Consider the following 16,654-nt stretch of genomic DNA (forward strand, 5'->3'; position numbering starts at 1 on the left):
AAGGGAGCATTCCTGCAGGAAAAATACATCACTAGACTGAGTGTTAAGGAACGTAAAAATTGTCTGACGTCGGAACTTGTCTCTGATGCTCCTAACATTAATGGAAAAGATGTTAATGTTAGCAGTCATTGGAGGAAAGAGAAAGTTAGAGCAGGCGGTGTGCCTTAGTTACCACTCCGGTCGGGCGGTTCTTCCTCTTTGGCACCTGCTGGTAAGGGTATCTCCAGCAGACCCTCTTCTGCTAGCTGATCAAGCAGGGATGGTGCCTCAGTGGCTTCCGACTCCTCCATTTCTTCTTCGGCCACAAGGGACTCCACCATCTGCTCCAACACGTCCGGTTCTGGGAGGAGGCCATCCTCCTCTTCCTGGGGTGGATTGGGGTCCACAATGAACAGCTTGGAAGGTTCTGCGACAGGACTATCTTCCACCTTCCTTTTCCTTTGGCCTGTACCTGAGGAGACAAGAGCTGGAAAATCCTCCTCGGTGAAAAGTGCAAGAGTGCTGAGGCCCTCTGCTCTCATGGTCTGGGGAGGGAGAGTGGGCTTTGGGGGGGGGGTGAGGAGACCAACTGAGGAGTAGGGAAATGAGGTGGAGGTAGTGGAATCCTCAGTAGGGTTGGCCGGGGGGGGAGGGGTTTGGACAGGGGTGACAGGGGGGGGGACCAGGGAGGGGGCAACAGTTTTCTTACCCTTCTTTTCCCTGGACTCCGTGGCTGCTGGGGCATCGGCTGGAGCCACGGTCGCCGGGTTCTTGGCCGCCTTGTCCTTGGCCTCTGTGGCCTTGGTCGTAGCTGCCTTGGTCGACGAAGCTGTGATTACCCGATACTGGGTCGCCGCGGCAACCCTTGCCCAGGATTTCTCCCGCTGTGGGCAGTCCTTGTAAAGGTGGTCCGCCTGTCCACATAGGTTGCAAGTCTTCTTCTTTGGGCAGTCCTTGGAGCTGTGTCCTGTCACCCGGCAAACCCTGCAGGCGTCCTCCTTGCAGGTCTTCATCGAATGCCCTTTCCCGCCACATTTCCTGCAGTTGTGTGGCATGTCCGGGTAGTAGATGAGACCAAAGGAGTTTCCCAGAGAGAATGTCGGGGGCAGGTGCTGGAGACCATCCTCGGATGCTGGTTCCCTGTAGAGTCGAACGGTTACTGACCACTTACCCGTCCAGAATCCGTTGCCGTTAAGGATGTGGGATGGCTCCCTCACCACTGTGCAGAGACGTCCCAGGAACGTGGAGATGTCTCTTCCTGGGGTGTGCGGGTTCCGCATGGAGACCGTGATCCTCTTCTCATCCCTCTGTATAGGACAGGATCCTAAAAAGGAATGAAAAGGGGAGCCCGGCATAGCTGCGTTCATCGCCTCCCAGTATCTCCTGCAGGCATTCACCGTGGCAAAGGTTACCAGAAAAATGCCAGTCATGAAGGTCTGGACACTCAGGGTTTCCGCCCTGGAGAAGCCCTGATCCAGAATCATCTTCTTGCAGAACACGTCGCTGGACATGTCCGGCAACCTACCATCCACCGCCTTTAGCTTCAGGGCGACCGTCTGCCGCATCCAAGGCTCCAGGGTTGGAGCCTTTTCAGGCGGCGTCCGGGCTCCCTCCGGCTGGCTGGCGTCGGAGGTAGGGGCCTCTTGGGCCGAAGAAGCCTCTGGATGAGCCTTCCTGGAGGTCCCTGGGTCCTGAGCCTTCTTGGCTGCCTTCTCTGGCTTGCTTGCCATGGCTGGTTCCTGCTTGAGTTCCCGGAGCTGGATCTTGGATTCTTCTCCGGGTGTCTTCTCCCGCTGTGTTCCTCCTCGAAGTTCCTCTGGTCTCCCCAAGTCTTCTCCGAGCCTTCGTCTTCTTGCTTCTTTCTGCCAAGCTCTTCTTCCGTCCGATCTCCCTCTTCCGGTCTCGGCTGGGCTTTGGAGCTCGTCTCCCTGATCGTATCTCGTCAAGTGTAGCTAGCTCAGTTTGTTCTGATAAGAACAGATACTACACTTGATCTTAGCCAAAAGGCCGAGAAGCGATAACCAGAATTGGTTTGGGCCTCGAGTGGCACCCTGGCCTATGCCGGACACATCTTAGGGAGAGAGAGCGAGAGGGAGACAAACCCACGCCTACAGAAGACATTTTGTCACCCAAGCCAACCCTTGAAAAGGCTGCTTTGCAGAGCAAAAACAAGAAGAATGGTGCGTTTTGCAGCCGCCGCCCCCCACTGCAATGAATCTGAATAACTCCTCCTTTAGGGCGCAAGCAACTCCCCTCCCCCTTGCAGTCTTTCCAATTCACGATACAAAAAGACGGACAGGACAGGTTGCCTGACTTTCCGTCACTGCCACCCTTTGCCATCCTTACCCGTAGAAAGCCCTTTCATCATCCCCAAACCCTAATCTTTTCCCTTTCCTTCCCAGCCCCCAAACCCTGCCCTCTGTACCCTTCTCACCACCCGCATCCCTTCTCCTGTCATCCCCCTACCACCCGGGAAAAAAAGAGCTTGCCCCCTCCTTACACTAGCCCACCCTCCCACCCAAAGAACAACTTCTGCTGCGCAGCTTGTTTTCTAGGCAGCAGCGCTATTGTGATGTCAGCGGGGGCATTGTGACAAGCCGCCAGTGTTCCGTCTCTTCATGTTGTGCACAGTTCAAACGGAAAATACATCAACAGGCAGACTACAGAAAAGCTTACTATCAAAGGTTAGAGGGGGGCTTTCTCAAAAGGCTTTTTACAGTTTTTCTATTCCCAATTAGCCGTTTAAGTGTACTTATTGAAAGTAGTAATTCTTTCATAGGCCGCCCTTTCTTAGTATTTGACGTTCCTTATATTGCGGTATGAGGCTTTGCAGCAGGTTGCAAACATTCATCACCCATGACTGTCCCCAATTGAGCTCAGAAGCTCAATGTCTATCATGACCTCTCTTTTAGAATGTCCAAGAGCAAGCAAACTATTCCTCCAGGAGAGGGCGCCAACAGACTACTAAAGAGATCATCATTACTCAAAGAAAACCCCAAAAACCAATGCATGATAGGAATAAACAGGTAACTTTCTTTGGAGTGGAAGCGGAGAGATCGCACCAGATGCCAATTCTAGATCTTATCACACCTGTGGTCACTGCAGCAGCAGGTGAATCCACTTTGTCCAAAAGGGATCTATTCCATTCAATTGCAAATGATCTAGATAAGACAGAGAACTGCAGCATGGGACATAGCCGAGTTGGTCAGGTTGAGTGGTGATGAGTTTGCTATTTGGATGAATAAAGAAAGTCAAAAGTGTGAAAGATAAAAAACAAAAGGAGGAAGTGTGAAAAGTGAATGGGCCAAATTGAGGTGCATATGAAGACGTATGCTTTCTTCCAATTCATTAAATCGGGCTAATATGAATCAGGTGAATTGAGTTCTGCTTTTGGAAACTGGGTTAAGAAGGGGTGCACCGGTCCTGGAGGTACTGCAATACCAGGTCAATGCGTGGAGTGGACAGAGCAAGCTCTTTTTCCATCTCCCTGTTCTAAAAATCCATTTAATATATGGTCCCCAGATAGGGGACGTATCAGATATTAAACTGATAAGAACAGATGAGATTTCATCCGCAATTTCCAGAAACGGTCATCGGCCACCACACAAAAGCACAGTGCCGCAGGTGATCGCCTCCCGAGCCCAGGAACCACCAGCCACAAGGGGGACGTAAGCACCAAAAGGCGCAACAATCCCCAAGGCCGGCGGTTGTGCAAGCCCGGGCCCCTCCCAGCCAAGACCAAGGCAAACCCAATGAAGGGACTACACTTGATCTTAGCCAAAAGGCCGAGAAGCGATAACCAGAATTGGTTTGGGCCTCGAGTGGCACCCTGGCCTATGCCGGACACATCTTAGGGAGAGAGAGCGAGAGGGAGACAAACCCACGCCTACAGAAGACATTTTGTCACCCAAGCCAACCCTTGAAAAGGCTGCTTTGCAGAGCAAAAACAAGAAGAATGGTGCGTTTTGCAGCCGCCGCCCCCCACTGCAATGAATCTGAATAACTCCTCCTTTAGGGCGCAAGCAACTCCCCTCCCCCTTGCAGTCTTTCCAATTCACGATACAAAAAGACGGACAGGACAGGTTGCCTGACTTTCCGTCACTGCCACCCTTTGCCATCCTTACCCGTAGAAAGCCCTTTCATCATCCCCAAACCCTAATCTTTTCCCTTTCCTTCCCAGCCCCCAAACCCTGCCCTCTGTACCCTTCTCACCACCCGCATCCCTTCTCCTGTCATCCCCCTACCACCCGGGAAAAAAAGAGCTTGCCCCCTCCTTACACTAGCCCACCCTCCCACCCAAAGAACAACTTCTGCTGCGCAGCTTGTTTTCTAGGCAGCAGCGCTATTGTGATGTCAGCGGGGGCATTGTGACAAGCCGCCAGTGTTCCGTCTCTTCATGTTGTGCACAGTTCAAACGGAAAATACATCAACAGGCAGACTACAGAAAAGCTTACTATCAAAGGTTAGAGGGGGGCTTTCTCAGAGGGCTTTTTACAGTTTTTCTATTCCCAATTAGCCGTTTAAGTGTACTTATTGAAAGTAGTAATTCTTTCATAGGCCGCCCTTTCTTAGTATTTGACGTTCCTTATATTGCGGTATGAGGCTTTGCAGCAGGTTGCAAACATTCATCACCCATGACTGTCCCCAATTGAGCTCAGAAGCTCAATGTCTATCATGACCTCTCTTTTAGAATGTCCAAGAGCAAGCAAACTATTCCTCCAGGAGAGGGCGCCAACAGACTACTAAAGAGATCATCATTACTCAAAGAAAACCCCAAAAACCAATGCATGATAGGAATAAACAGGTAACTTTCTTTGGAGTGGAAGCGGAGAGATCGCACCAGATGCCAATTCTAGATCTTATCACACCTGTGGTCACTGCAGCAGCAGGTGAATCCACTTTGTCCAAAAGGGATCTATTCCATTCAATTGCAAATGATCTAGATAAGACAGAGAACTGCAGCACGGGACATAGCCGAGTTGGTCAGGTTGAGTGGTGATGAGTTTGCTATTTGGATGAATAAAGAAAGTCAAAAGTGTGAAAGATAAAAAACAAAAGGAGGAAGTGTGAAAAGTGAATGGGCCAAATTGAGGTGCATATGAAGACGTATGCTTTCTTCCAATTCATTAAATCGGGCTAATATGAATCAGGTGAATTGAGTTCTGCTTTTGGAAACTGGGTTAAGAAGGGGTGCACCGGTCCTGGAGGTACTGCAATACCAGGTCAATGCGTGGAGTGGACAGAGCAAGCTCTTTTTCCATCTCCCTGTTCTAAAAATCCATTTAATATATGGTCCCCAGATAGGGGACGTATCAGATATTAAACTGATAAGAACAGATACTACACTTGATCTTAGCCAAAAGGCCGAGAAGCGATAACCAGAATTGGTTTGGGCCTCGAGTGGCACCCTGGCCTATGCCGGACACATCTTAGGGAGAGAGAGCGAGAGGGAGACAAACCCACGCCTACAGAAGACATTTTGTCACCCAAGCCAACCCTTGAAAAGGCTGCTTTGCAGAGCAAAAACAAGAAGAATGGTGCGTTTTGCAGCCGCCGCCCCCCACTGCAATGAATCTGAATAACTCCTCCTTTAGGGCGCAAGCAACTCCCCTCCCCCTTGCAGTCTTTCCAATTCACGATACAAAAAGACGGACAGGACAGGTTGCCTGACTTTCCGTCACTGCCACCCTTTGCCATCCTTACCCGTAGAAAGCCCTTTCATCATCCCCAAACCCTAATCTTTTCCCTTTCCTTCCCAGCCCCCAAACCCTGCCCTCTGTACCCTTCTCACCACCCGCATCCCTTCTCCTGTCATCCCCCTACCACCCGGGAAAAAAAGAGCTTGCCCCCTCCTTACACTAGCCCACCCTCCCACCCAAAGAACAACTTCTGCTGCGCAGCTTGTTTTCTAGGCAGCAGCGCTATTGTGATGTCAGCGGGGGCATTGTGACAAGCCGCCAGTGTTCCGTCTCTTCATGTTGTGCACAGTTCAAACGGAAAATACATCAACAGGCAGACTACAGAAAAGCTTACTATCAAAGGTTAGAGGGGGGCTTTCTCAGAGGGCTTTTTACAGTTTTTCTATTCCCAATTAGCCGTTTAAGTGTACTTATTGAAAGTAGTAATTCTTTCATAGGCCGCCCTTTCTTAGTATTTGACGTTCCTTATATTGCGGTATGAGGCTTTGCAGCAGGTTGCAAACATTCATCACCCATGACTGTCCCCAATTGAGCTCAGAAGCTCAATGTCTATCATGACCTCTCTTTTAGAATGTCCAAGAGCAAGCAAACTATTCCTCCAGGAGAGGGCGCCAACAGACTACTAAAGAGATCATCATTACTCAAAGAAAACCCCAAAAACCAATGCATGATAGGAATAAACAGGTAACTTTCTTTGGAGTGGAAGCGGAGAGATCGCACCAGATGCCAATTCTAGATCTTATCACACCTGTGGTCACTGCAGCAGCAGGTGAATCCACTTTGTCCAAAAGGGATCTATTCCATTCAATTGCAAATGATCTAGATAAGACAGAGAACTGCAGCACGGGACATAGCCGAGTTGGTCAGGTTGAGTGGTGATGAGTTTGCTATTTGGATGAATAAAGAAAGTCAAAAGTGTGAAAGATAAAAAACAAAAGGAGGAAGTGTGAAAAGTGAATGGGCCAAATTGAGGTGCATATGAAGACGTATGCTTTCTTCCAATTCATTAAATCGGGCTAATATGAATCAGGTGAATTGAGTTCTGCTTTTGGAAACTGGGTTAAGAAGGGGTGCACCGGTCCTGGAGGTACTGCAATACCAGGTCAATGCGTGGAGTGGACAGAGCAAGCTCTTTTTCCATCTCCCTGTTCTAAAAATCCATTTAATATATGGTCCCCAGATAGGGGACGTATCAGATATTAAACTGATAAGAACAGATTTTGATTTAATGAAGCTTTCCAAAGCACCGCAAAAAATGCATGACCGAAGTCACACCAAAAACAGTGCAAAGGCTAGGATTCGTGTGGACCCCTCCGTGAGGAGAAGGTCCCCAAAAATCAACCCCGTCCCTCCGAGCCAGAAGGCCACAGCAAGGGTCAGGGATCTTCGGTGCTCCCCCAAGCCGAAGCCTGGTTAAGCCTTGTCGTTGCTCCCAGCGTCCATCCAGGCATCTTACCCAAGTGGAGTAGAGAGCTACTAGTTGTTGGTTTCGCAGCCGAAACTGCCCGGACCGTCAACCGGTGTTGGTTTCTCAGCCCAAGGCTAACCGGACCTCCAACCGGGTGTTGGTTTCTCAGCCGAAGCTGACCCGGACCTCCAACCGGGTGTTGGTTTCTCAGCCGAAGCTGACCCGGACCTCCAACCGGGTGTTGGTTTCTTAGCCGAAGCTGACCCGGACCTCCAACCGGGTGTTGGTTTCTCAGCCAAAGCTGACCCGGACCTCCAACCGGGTGTTGGTTTCTCAGCCCAAAGCTGAACGGACCTCCGACCATGATTATAAAAATTTCTCTTCCTAGCCAGAAGGCCGGGATAGAGCAATATGCTCAGAAAGTATGAAAGGGCAAGGTACGGTGTGCTACAGAGCCCAAGGCTCGCCGGGGTCCCAAGCCAGCAAGCTCAGACTCACTCCAGGGTCGTCAATCCTGGGGCACATTGCACCATAGCCCCCACACTTACTCAGTCTAATAGCCTCGATCCTGGTAGGGCCATGGTTTCCTCTAGATGGATATACTATCCTCCCAAAGTACTAACAAGCGCAACCTTCCAGTGTGCATTGCATCATTGTACTAAGGTGGCCGGAGCCTTAAACCACCTTTTCGAACGATACTACACTTGATCTTAGCCAAAAGGCCGAGAAGCGATAACCAGAATTGGTTTGGGCCTCGAGTGGCACCCTGGCCTATGCCGGACACATCTTAGGGAGAGAGAGCGAGAGGGAGACAAACCCACGCCTACAGAAGACATTTTGTCACCCAAGCCAACCCTTGAAAAGGCTGCTTTGCAGAGCAAAAACAAGAAGAATGGTGCGTTTTGCAGCCGCCGCCCCCCACTGCAATGAATCTGAATAACTCCTCCTTTAGGGCGCAAGCAACTCCCCTCCCCCTTGCAGTCTTTCCAATTCACGATACAAAAAGACGGACAGGACAGGTTGCCTGACTTTCCGTCACTGCCACCCTTTGCCATCCTTACCCGTAGAAAGCCCTTTCATCATCCCCAAACCCTAATCTTTTCCCTTTCCTTCCCAGCCCCCAAACCCTGCCCTCTGTACCCTTCTCACCACCCGCATCCCTTCTCCTGTCATCCCCCTACCACCCGGGAAAAAAAGAGCTTGCCCCCTCCTTACACTAGCCCACCCTCCCACCCAAAGAACAACTTCTGCTGCGCAGCTTGTTTTCTAGGCAGCAGCGCTATTGTGATGTCAGCGGGGGCATTGTGACAAGCCGCCAGTGTTCCGTCTCTTCATGTTGTGCACAGTTCAAACGGAAAATACATCAACAGGCAGACTACAGAAAAGCTTACTATCAAAGGTTAGAGGGGGGCTTTCTCAGAGGGCTTTTTACAGTTTTTCTATTCCCAATTAGCCGTTTAAGTGTACTTATTGAAAGTAGTAATTCTTTCATAGGCCGCCCTTTCTTAGTATTTGACGTTCCTTATATTGCGGTATGAGGCTTTGCAGCAGGTTGCAAACATTCATCACCCATGACTGTCCCCAATTGAGCTCAGAAGCTCAATGTCTATCATGACCTCTCTTTTAGAATGTCCAAGAGCAAGCAAACTATTCCTCCAGGAGAGGGCGCCAACAGACTACTAAAGAGATCATCATTACTCAAAGAAAACCCCAAAAACCAATGCATGATAGGAATAAACAGGTAACTTTCTTTGGAGTGGAAGCGGAGAGATCGCACCAGATGCCAATTCTAGATCTTATCACACCTGTGGTCACTGCAGCAGCAGGTGAATCCACTTTGTCCAAAAGGGATCTATTCCATTCAATTGCAAATGATCTAGATAAGACAGAGAACTGCAGCACGGGACATAGCCGAGTTGGTCAGGTTGAGTGGTGATGAGTTTGCTATTTGGATGAATAAAGAAAGTCAAAAGTGTGAAAGATAAAAAACAAAAGGAGGAAGTGTGAAAAGTGAATGGGCCAAATTGAGGTGCATATGAAGACGTATGCTTTCTTCCAATTCATTAAATCGGGCTAATATGAATCAGGTGAATTGAGTTCTGCTTTTGGAAACTGGGTTAAGAAGGGGTGCACCGGTCCTGGAGGTACTGCAATACCAGGTCAATGTGTGGAGTGGACAGAGCAAGCTCTTTTTCCATCTCCCTGTTCTAAAAATCCATTTAATATATGGTCCCCAGATAGGGGACGTATCAGATATTAAACTGATAAGAACAGATTTTGATTTAATGAAGCTTTCCAAAGCACCGCAAAAAATGCATGACCGAAGTCACACCAAAAACAGTGCAAAGGCTAGGATTCGTGTGGACCCCTCCGTGAGGAGAGGGTCCCCAAAAATCAACCCCGTCCCTCCGAGCCAGAAGGCCACAGCAAGGGTCAGGGATCTTCGGTGCTCCCCCAAGCCGAAGCCTGGTTGAGCCTTGTCGTTGCTCCCAGCGTCCACCCAGGCATTTTACCCAAGTGGAGTAGAGAGCTACTAGTTGTTGGTTTCGCAGCCGAAACTGCCCGGACCGTCAACCGGTGTTGGTTTCTCAGCCCAAGGCTAACCGGACCTCCAACCGGGTGTTGGTTTCTCAGCCGAAGCTGACCCGGACCTCCAACCGGGTGTTGGTTTCTCAGCCGAAGCTGACCCAGACCTCCAACCGGGTGTTGGTTTCTCAGCCGAAGCTGACCCGGACCTCCAACCGGGTGTTGGTTTCTCAGCCCAAAGCTGAACGGACCTCCGACCATGATTATAAAAATTTCCCTTCCTAGCCAGAAGGCCGGGATAGAGCAATAAGCTCAGAAAGTATGAAACGGCAAGGTACGGTGTGCTACAGAGCCCAAGGCTCGCCGGGGTCCCAAGCCAGCAAGCTCAGACTCACTCCAGGGTCGTCAGTCCTGGGGCACATTGCACCATAGCCCCACACTTACTCAGTCTAATAGCCTCGATCCTGGTAGGGCCATGTTTTCCTCTAGATGAATATACTATACATCAAGAGTACTAGCAAGCGCAACCTTCCAGTGTGCATTGCATCTGCCGAGCCTCACAGATACTACACTTGATCTTAGCCAAAAGGCCGAGAAGCGATAACCAGAATTGGTTTGGGCCTCGAGTGGCACCCTGGCCTATGCCGGACACATCTTAGGGAGAGAGAGCGAGAGGGAGACAAACCCACGCCTACACAAGACATTTTGTCACCCAAGCCAACCCTTGAAAAGGCTGCTTTGCAGAGCAAAAACAAGAAGAATGGTGCGTTTTGCAGCCGCCGCCCACTGCAATGAATCTGAATAACTCCTCCTTTAGGGCGCAAGCAACTCCCCTCCCCCTTGCAGTCTTTCCAATTCACGATACAAAAAGACGGACAGGACAGGTTGCCTGACTTTCCGTCACTGCCACCCTTTGCCATCCTTACCCGTAGAAAGCCCTTTCATCATCCCCAAACCCTAATCTTTTCCCTTTCCTTCCCAGCCCCCAAACCCTGCCCTCTGTACCCTTCTCACCACCCGCATCCCTTCTCCTGTCATCCCCCTACCACCCGGGAAAAAAAGAGCTTGCCCCCTCCTTACACTAGCCCACCCTCCCACCCAAAGAACAACTTCTGCTGCGCAGCTTGTTTTCTAGGCAGCAGCGCTATTGTGATGTCAGCGGGGGCATTGTGACAAGCCGCCAGTGTTCCGTCTCTTCATGTTGTGCACAGTTCAAACGGAAAATACATCAACAGGCAGACTACAGAAAAGCTTACTATCAAAGGTTAGAGGGGGGCTTTCTCAGAGGGCTTTTTACAGTTTTTCTATTCCCAATTAGCCGTTTAAGTGTACTTATTGAAAGTAGTAATTCTTTCATAGGCCGCCCTTTCTTAGTATTTGACGTTCCTTATATTGCGGTATGAGGCTTTGCAGCAGGTTGCAAACATTCATCACCCATGACTGTCCCCAATTGAGCTCAGAAGCTCAATGTCTATCATGACCTCTCTTTTAGAATGTCCAAGAGCAAGCAAACTATTCCTCCAGGAGAGGGCGCCAACAGACTACTAAAGAGATCATCATTACTCAAAGAAAACCCCAAAAACCAATGCATGATAGGAATAAACAGGTAACTTTCTTTGGAGTGGAAGCGGAGAGATCGCACCAGATGCCAATTCTAGATCTTATCACACCTGTGGTCACTGCAGCAGCAGGTGAATCCACTTTGTCCAAAAGGGATCTATTCCATTCAATTGCAAATGATCTAGATAAGACAGAGAACTGCAGCACGGGACATAGCCGAGTTGGTCAGGTTGAGTGGTGATGAGTTTGCTATTTGGATGAATAAAGAAAGTCAAAAGTGTGAAAGATAAAAAACAAAAGGAGGAAGTGTGAAAAGTGAATGGGCCAAATTGAGGTGCATATGAAGACGTATGCTTTCTTCCAATTCATTAAATCGGGCTAATATGAATCAGGTGAATTGAGTTCTGCTTTTGGAAACTGGGTTAAGAAGGGGTGCACCGGTCCTGGAGGTACTGCAATACCAGGTCAATGCGTGGAGTGGACAGAGCAAGCTCTTTTTCCATCTCCCTGTTCTAAAAATCCATTTAATATATGGTCCCCAGATAGGGGACGTATCAGATATTAAACTGATAAGAACAGATACTACACTTGATCTTAGCCAAAAGGCCGAGAAGCGATAACCAGAATTGGTTTGGGCCTCGAGTGGCACCCTGGCCTATGCCGGACACATCTTAGGGAGAGAGAGCGAGAGGGAGACAAACCCACGCCTACAGAAGACAATTTGTCACCCAAGCCAACCCTTGAAAAGGCTGCTTTGCAGAGCAAAAACAAGAAGAATGGTGCGTTTTGCAGCCGCCGCCCCCCACTGCAATGAATCTGAATAACTCCTCCTTTAGGGCGCAAGCAACTCCCCTCCCCCTTGCAGTCTTTCCAATTCACGATACAAAAAGACGGACAGGACAGGTTGCCTGACTTTCCGTCACTGCCACCCTTTGCCATCCTTACCCGTAGAAAGCCCTTTCATCATCCCCAAACCCTAATCTTTTCCCTTTCCTTCCCAGCCCCCAAACCCTGCCCTCTGTACCCTTCTCACCACCCGCATCCCTTCTCCTGTCATCCCCCTACCACCCGGGAAAAAAAGAGCTTGCCCCCTCCTTACACTAGCCCACCCTCCCACCCAAAGAACAACTTCTGCTGCGCAGCTTGTTTTCTAGGCAGCAGCGCTATTGTGATGTCAGCGGGGGCATTGTGACAAGCCGCCAGTGTTCCGTCTCTTCATGTTGTGCACAGTTCAAACGGAAAATACATCAACAGGCAGACTACAGAAAAGCTTACTATCAAAGGTTAGAGGGGGGCTTTCTCAGAGGGCTTTTTACAGTTTTTCTATTCCCAATTAGCCGTTTAAGTGTACTTATTGAAAGTAGTAATTCTTTCATAGGCCGCCCTTTCTTAGTATTTGACGTTCCTTATATTGCGGTATGAGGCTTTGCAGCAGGTTGCAAACATTCATCACCCATGACTGTCCCCAATTGAGCTCAGAAGCTCAATGTCTATCATGACCTCTCTTTTAGAATGTCCAAGAGCAAGCAAACTATTCCTCTAGGAGAGGGCGCCAACAGACTACTAAAGAGATCATCATTACTCAAAGAAAACCCCAAAAACCAATGCATGATAGGAATAAACAGGTAACTTTCTTTGGAGTGGAAGCGGAGAGATCGCACCAGATGCCAATTCTAGATCTTATCACACCTGTGGTCACTGCAGCAGCAGGTGAATCCACTTTGTCCAAAAGGGATCTATTCCATTCAATTGCAAATGATCTAGATAAGACAGAGAACTGCAGCACGGGACATAGCCGAGTTGGTCAGGTTGAGTGGTGATGAGTTTGCTATTTGGATGAATAAAGAAAGTCAAAAGTGTGAAAGATAAAAAACAAAAGGAGGAAGTGTGAAAAGTGAATGGGCCAAATTGAGGTGCATATGAAGACGTATGCTTTCTTCCAATTCATTAAATCGGGCTAATATGAATCAGGTGAATTGAGTTCTGCTTTTGGAAACTGGGTTAAGAAGGGGTGCACCGGTCCTGGAGGTACTGCAATACCAGGTCAATGCGTGGAGTGGACAGAGCAAGCTCTTTTTCCATCTCCCTGTTCTAAAAATCCATTTAATATATGGTCCCCAGATAGGGGACGTATCAGATATTAAACTGATAAGAACAGATTTTGATTTAATGAAGCTTTCCAAAGCACCGCAAAAAATGCATGACCGAAGTCACACCAAAAACAGTGCAAAGGCTAGGATTCGTGTGGACCCCTCCGTGAGGAGAGGGTCCCCAAAAATCAACCCCGTCCCTCCGAGCCAGAAGGCCACAGCAAGGGTCAGGGATCTTCGGTGCTCCCCCAAGCCGAAGCCTGGTTGAGCCTTGTCGTTGCTCCCAGCGTCCACCCAGGCATCTTACCCAAGTGGAGTAGAGAGCTACTAGTTGTTGGTTTCGCAGCCGAAACTGCCCGGACCGTCAACCGGTGTTGGTTTCTCAGCCCAAGGCTAACCGGACCTCCAACCGGGTGTTGGTTTCTCAGCCGAAGCTGACCCGGACCTCCAACCGGGTGTTGGTTTCTCAGCCGAAGCTGACCCAGACCTCCAACCGGGTGTTGGTTTCTCAGCCGAAGCTGACCCGGACCTCCAACCGGGTGTTGGTTTCTCAGCCCAAAGCTGAACGGACCTCCGACCATGATTATAAAAATTTCCCTTCCTAGCCAGAAGGCCGGGATAGAGCAATATGCTCAGAAAGTATGAAAGGGCAAGGTACGGTGTGCTACAGAGCCCAAGGCTCGCCGGGGTCCCAAGCCAGCAAGCTCAGACTCACTCCAGGGTCGTCAGTCCTGGGGCACGTTGTACCATAGCCCCCCATCCTTACTCAGTCTAATAGCCTCGATCCTGGTAGGGCCATGTTTTCCTCTAGATGAATATACTATCCACCCAGAGTACTAGCAAGCGCAACCTTCCAGTGTGCATTGTATCATTGTACTAAGGTGGCCTGGAGCTTAAACCACCTCTTCGAACAACACTACACTTGATCTTAGCCAAAAGGCCGAGAAGCGATAACCAGAATTGGTTTGGGCCTCGAGTGGCACCCTGGCCTATGCCGGACACATCTTAGGGAGAGAGAGCGAGAGGGAGACAAACCCACGCCTACAGAAGACATTTTGTCACCCAAGCCAACCCTTGAAAAGGCTGCTTTGCAGAGCAAAAACAAGAAGAATGGTGCGTTTTGCAGCCGCCGCCCCCCACTGCAATGAATCTGAATAACTCCTCCTTTAGGGCGCAAGCAACTCCCCTCCCCCTTGCAGTCTTTCCAATTCACGATACAAAAAGACGGACAGGACAGGTTGCCTGACTTTCCGTCACTGCCACCCTTTGCCATCCTTACCCGTAGAAAGCCCTTTCATCATCCCCAAACCCTAATCTTTTCCCTTTCCTTCCCAGCCCCCAAACCCTGCCCTCTGTACCCTTCTCACCACCCGCATCCCTTCTCCTGTCATCCCCCTACCACCCGTGAAAAAAAGAGCTTGCCCCCTCCTTACCCTAGCCCACCCTCCCACCCAAAGAACAACTTCTGCTGCGCAGCTTGTTTTCTAGGCAGCAGCGCTATTGTGATGTCAGCGGGGGCATTGTGACAAGCCGCCAGTGTTCCGTCTCTTCATGTTGTGCACAGTTCAAACGGAAAATACATCAACAGGCAGACTACAGAAAAGCTTACTATCAAAGGTTAGAGGGGGGCTTTCTCAGAGGGCTTTTTACAGTTTTTCTATTCCCAATTAGCCGTTTAAGTGTACTTATTGAAAGTAGTAATTCTTTCATAGGCCGCCCTTTCTTAGTATTTGACGTTCCTTATATTGCGGTATGAGGCTTTGCAGCAGGTTGCAAACATTCATCACCCATGACTGTCCCCAATTGAGCTCAGAAGCTCAATGTCTATCATGACCTCTCTTTTAGAATGTCCAAGAGCAAGCAAACTATTCCTCCAGGAGAGGGCGCCAACAGACTACTAAAGAGATCATCATTACTCAAAGAAAACCCCAAAAACCAATGCATGATAGGAATAAACAGGTAACTTTCTTTGGAGTGGAAGCGGAGAGATCGCACCAGATGCCAATTCTAGATCTTATCACACCTGTGGTCACTGCAGCAGCAGGTGAATCCACTTTGTCCAAAAGGGATCTATTCCATTCAATTGCAAATGATCTAGATAAGACAGAGAACTGCAGCACGGGACATAGCCGAGTTGGTCAGGTTGAGTGGTGATGAGTTTGCTATTTGGATGAATAAAGAAAGTCAAAAGTGTGAAAGATAAAAAACAAAAGGAGGAAGTGTGAAAAGTGAATGGGCCAAATTGAGGTGCATATGAAGACGTATGCTTTCTTCCAATTCATTAAATCGGGCTAATATGAATCAGGTGAATTGAGTTCTGCTTTTGGAAACTGGGTTAAGAAGGGGTGCACCGGTCCTGGAGGTACTGCAATACCAGGTCAATGCGTGGAGTGGACAGAGCAAGCTCTTTTTCCATCTCCCTGTTCTAAAAATCCATTTAATATATGGTCCCCAGATAGGGGACGTATCAGATATTAAACTGATAAGAACAGATCCTACACTTGATCTTAGCCAAAAGGCCGAGAAGCGATAACCAGAATTGGTTTGGGCCTCGAGTGGCACCCTGGCCTATGCCGGACACATCTTAGGGAGAGAGAGCGAGAGGGAGACAAACCCACGCCTACAGAAGACATTTTGTCACCCAAGCCAACCCTTGAAAAGGCTGCTTTGCAGAGCAAAAACAAGAAGAATGGTGCGTTTTGCAGCCGCCGCCCCCCACTGCAATGAATCTGAATAACTCCTCCTTTAGGGCGCAAGCAACTCCCCTCCCCCTTGCAGTCTTTCCAATTCACGATACAAAAAGACGGACAGGACAGGTTGCCTGACTTTCCGTCACTGCCACCCTTTGCCATCCTTACCCGTAGAAAGCCCTTTCATCATCCCCAAACCCTAATCTTTTCCCTTTCCTTCCCAGCCCCCAAACCCTGCCCTCTGTACCCTTCTCACCACCCGCATCCCTTCTCCTGTCATCCCCCTACCACCCGGGAAAAAAAGAGCTTGCCCCCTCCTTACACTAGCCCACCCTCCCACCCAAAGAACAACTTCTGCTGCGCAGCTTGTTTTCTAGGCAGCAGCGCTATTGTGATGTCAGCGGGGGCATTGTGACAAGCCGCCAGTGTTCCGTCTCTTCATGTTGTGCACAGTTCAAACGGAAAATACATCAACAGGCAGACTACAGAAAAGCTTACTATCAAAGGTTAGAGGGGGGCTTTCTCAGAGGGCTTTTTACAGTTTTTCTATTCCCAATTAGCCGTTTAAGTGTACTTATTGAAAGTAGTAATTCTTTCATAGGCCGCCCTTTCTTAGTATTTGACGTTCCTTATATTGCGGTATGAGGCTTTGCAGCAGGTTGCAAACATTCATCACCCATGACTGTCCCCAATTGAGCTCAG

The 16,654-nt window shown here is 49.3% G+C and overlaps 7 non-coding genes and 3 pseudogenes across 7 annotated transcripts; all 10 read right to left on the minus strand.

The window, feature by feature from the left end:
* Positions 1 to 1,893: 1,893 nt before the first annotated feature.
* Positions 1,894 to 1,998, minus strand: LOC142259670 (U2 spliceosomal RNA; annotated as a pseudogene).
* A 1,388-nt stretch (positions 1,999 to 3,386) lies between these two features.
* LOC142259646 (U2 spliceosomal RNA) lies at positions 3,387 to 3,570 on the minus strand. Its single transcript, XR_012728098.1, has one exon. It is a non-coding gene; the product is annotated as a U2 spliceosomal RNA (small nuclear RNA).
* Positions 3,571 to 5,164: 1,594 nt separating this feature from the next.
* LOC142259512 (U2 spliceosomal RNA) lies at positions 5,165 to 5,355 on the minus strand. Its single transcript, XR_012727996.1, has one exon. It is a non-coding gene; the product is annotated as a U2 spliceosomal RNA (small nuclear RNA).
* A 1,388-nt stretch (positions 5,356 to 6,743) lies between these two features.
* On the minus strand, positions 6,744 to 6,939 carry LOC142259618 (U2 spliceosomal RNA). Its single transcript, XR_012728074.1, has one exon. It is a non-coding gene; the product is annotated as a U2 spliceosomal RNA (small nuclear RNA).
* A 739-nt stretch (positions 6,940 to 7,678) lies between these two features.
* Positions 7,679 to 7,820, minus strand: LOC142259714 (U2 spliceosomal RNA; annotated as a pseudogene).
* A 1,388-nt stretch (positions 7,821 to 9,208) lies between these two features.
* LOC142259636 (U2 spliceosomal RNA) lies at positions 9,209 to 9,404 on the minus strand. Its single transcript, XR_012728089.1, has one exon. It is a non-coding gene; the product is annotated as a U2 spliceosomal RNA (small nuclear RNA).
* A 605-nt stretch (positions 9,405 to 10,009) lies between these two features.
* LOC142259694 (U2 spliceosomal RNA) lies at positions 10,010 to 10,214 on the minus strand (annotated as a pseudogene).
* A 1,385-nt stretch (positions 10,215 to 11,599) lies between these two features.
* LOC142259524 (U2 spliceosomal RNA) lies at positions 11,600 to 11,790 on the minus strand. Its single transcript, XR_012728007.1, has one exon. It is a non-coding gene; the product is annotated as a U2 spliceosomal RNA (small nuclear RNA).
* A 1,388-nt stretch (positions 11,791 to 13,178) lies between these two features.
* On the minus strand, positions 13,179 to 13,374 carry LOC142259619 (U2 spliceosomal RNA). Its single transcript, XR_012728075.1, has one exon. It is a non-coding gene; the product is annotated as a U2 spliceosomal RNA (small nuclear RNA).
* A 2,228-nt stretch (positions 13,375 to 15,602) lies between these two features.
* Positions 15,603 to 15,793, minus strand: LOC142259525 (U2 spliceosomal RNA). The gene has a single exon (XR_012728008.1). It is a non-coding gene; the product is annotated as a U2 spliceosomal RNA (small nuclear RNA).
* Positions 15,794 to 16,654: the final 861 nt, after the last annotated feature.

This window comes from Anomaloglossus baeobatrachus (assembly GCF_048569485.1).
Source record: "Anomaloglossus baeobatrachus isolate aAnoBae1 chromosome 9 unlocalized genomic scaffold, aAnoBae1.hap1 SUPER_9_unloc_2, whole genome shotgun sequence".
NCBI lineage: Eukaryota > Metazoa > Chordata > Amphibia > Anura > Aromobatidae > Anomaloglossus > Anomaloglossus baeobatrachus.